The sequence below is a fragment of the Sebastes umbrosus genome, chromosome 15 (assembly GCF_015220745.1).
Source record: "Sebastes umbrosus isolate fSebUmb1 chromosome 15, fSebUmb1.pri, whole genome shotgun sequence".
NCBI classification, from domain to species: Eukaryota; Metazoa; Chordata; class Actinopteri; order Perciformes; family Sebastidae; genus Sebastes; species Sebastes umbrosus.
The window spans coordinates 21,263,437-21,266,488 of record NC_051283.1 but is presented as its reverse complement, the minus strand read 5'-3'; the positions used below and the strand labels follow the sequence as shown (position 1 = coordinate 21,266,488).

At 33.7% G+C, this 3,052-nt stretch overlaps 1 non-coding gene across 1 annotated transcript; it reads left to right on the top strand.

Moving 5' to 3' along the window:
* Positions 1-2,539: 2,539 nt before the first annotated feature.
* Positions 2,540-2,611, top strand: trnah-gug. The gene has a single exon. It is a non-coding gene; the product is annotated as a tRNA-His (tRNA).
* Positions 2,612-3,052: the final 441 nt, after the last annotated feature.

The window sequence follows — 3,052 nt, the reverse complement described above, 5'->3', positions numbered from 1 at the left end:
GAGTCAAACTCAAAGCAGTGGGACTTCCCAATTTTCAAAATAAAAGCATTTCCTTTACACTTCCTGTAGCTGGGTAGAGAGCACCATGGTGCCCTCTACTGTGTGTTTACTGTACTGCTGCTATAATGTAAAGACATCAGTAAAAAAATACATTTTATGCGATTTTTTTATAACATTATAGTACCTCAATCATATATCTTATACTGTATATACTGTATATGTTCTTAATGCACATGTTCTTAATATGCCCTTGTACAAAGTATTTCCTTTTATAATTGTAATATAACTTCCCAGCAAAAAACATTTCACACGATTGTACCTGTATAACCGGCGTGACAATTAATATCTTGAATCTTGAATCTTGAATCTTGAATCTAATAACTGAGTGAATTACCAAACAAATAATTGCAGTCCATATTTATTCTTACACAGAGAGAAAAGCAAAATGTTATACAATTAGAAAAGTACTTAAAATTACCTAAATGTAGAGAAGATAAACAAGCCATGAAGTGGCTGTGATGTCTTTTGTTTACTGTTTATAATTGTTTAATATTTTTTGGGGTATTTTTTATTTTCTTTTAAGTAATATATGTTTGTGGGTGAGAGAACCTGCTCCAAATTTCACTTGAAAACTACGACACAAACACTGTATATACATGCAGAGATATGCACAGCAATGCCCCTCTCATGTACCCACATTACAGATCCAAACACACAAATACATGTGCATATACACACACATAATTCTAGGAATTGTGAATTCAGATGCAGATTAGAAACAGGGATTATGAAACTGTGGTTGGATGCAGATTAAGGTATAGAGAGAATTAGAGTCAGAGGCCAGGCAGACTTGATGTCAGCTTTTACATGTATATTGTATATTATGTTACATTTATGTGAGGTTACCTCTGTCTGTTATGCTTATGTTGTATGATGTCACCCACCTGGTCTATCTTGGTGGGATTATGCAAAATTAAGAATTTACAGAATCAAATTGAAATTTTTTTTTTTTTTTTACAAATCCATAAATATAGCACTACTTATATGACTTGTACTGTTACTGTTAAAGGAGGCTTGTGTTGCCTGTAGTGTACAACGTAAACCTTAAACAGGACTGTCGAAGGGAAGAGGTATTATTTGCTTTGTTCACAGCTCTGCTGTATTGGTTGACTATGACACAGTGGCTCAGCAGGAACTAAAGGTCTATCGATAAAGTGCTGGGTAAGGTAAATGAAACACACCTTTTTAAAATTCTGTGTCTTGATCAGTGGCCCCTTGCCAGCCCAGAGAGAGTTTATATGATGGTTTAAAATTAAAATGTGCATTTACAAATTGGATACACAGAATATATTTGTATTTTGAAGTAATTTTCATTTTAAAAAGTGACTGTGTAGAAACAATTTTTCACAGTAATGTCTAATATCTAATCCTGGGTTGGCATCACAGTTGACTTTATTAACTTTATTAACTAGCTAAATTTCATGTCAGCATGGCGGTTAACAATATTACTACTACTACTAGTACTACTACTACCACTAGTGGGCTACTAGGAGAACCCCTACAGACTACTAGGGGCTGTGACTGCATATCTGTGACTGTTTATTTGTTGTATTTCCATTGTGGGATATATCCTGGAGCATTATTTGTGGGAGGTTTATGTTCTCGATTATGTTGGGATGATGTTTATACGTATGGATGATGCTATGGTGTATTGTGCTGTTAGATGATGGTGGGCTAACATGCTGGAATATGTTTGATTTGTTGTTAGTTAATGTGTACAAAAATAAATTATTCATTCATTCACTAACTTCTACTACTTCAACTTCTCCTAACAGAGGAGAAGAGGAGAATGGCCTTGCAAAAAACTCCAGTTCATATTGATGTTTTTTTTTTATCTAAATCAGAATCAAGTTTGCTCACAGAGGCAATATTTGCTCTAAGTACTCGGTATCTCAGTGTAGGCCCACTTATAGTGCCAAGACAAACATAGCCTTCAGTTTTTTAAACAAACAGGTAAAAACAGAGAGAAGTAGGGAATATTACTGTATAAGCATCAATATAGGTCATATTCCAATATAGGCCATATGTATGTCAAGCTCTTGTGCCTATATATATTTTTTTTACTCAAAGTCTTTTTATTGGTATTCTGTACAAAATCCAGTAAATCGCAGAAATAATTGTATAAACAAATGATATATTAGTCTTCTTGTGTAAAAGGTATATATTCAATAATAGGCTATGTTTTATCTTTAATTGAAAAATAAATTATATAATAATATATAATAATAATAATACTTATTATTATTATTATTATTATTATTATTATTATTATTATTATTATAATATAATATAATATAATATAATATAATATAATAAATAATAATAATGCCAAAACTATTATGACGTAAATTCCCTCATATTCTCCATAGTGACCTTTGTCAAATTTTCACAGTCATAAAATTTACATGCATTGATGAGTTTGATCAATGAGAACTAAGTAGATGTTTTGTCATGTGCAATCTCACCAGCTCGGTGGCCAGCCGTGATCGTATAGTGGTTAGTACTCTGCGTTGTGGTCGCAGCAACCCCGGTTCGAATCCGGGTCACGGCAGCCTATTTTAAAGGAGAGATGGACACACTGACTGGGATGATGGCATGTCATCAAAGAGCCTATTAAAAGGCTCTTTCAAAAATAATTGCAACGTTTTAAAGAAGCCCAATTTGACTATTGTGAGAATTATCCACAAACTACTCACTCTATGTGTCCATAATAAGACTTGTGTGTTTGATATTCCCCACCACTGAGAGACCTCAGGACCAATAACCAATGCAAATCTTTTAGTAATGTTGGCCTGATAGACAGATATCAAGGCAGCACTGAAAACCATTAGGGTTAATGCACCAGAGGACATAAAAAAAAAGCCATATTGCTAAATGTGGAAATCCATACCCTCAGGGCAATAAATTCAAATATACTGCAATAACAAGTAGTGACCACTAGGTGTCATCTTTGAGCCTGTGCACAGAGGGGAGAAACACATACTAGTCAATA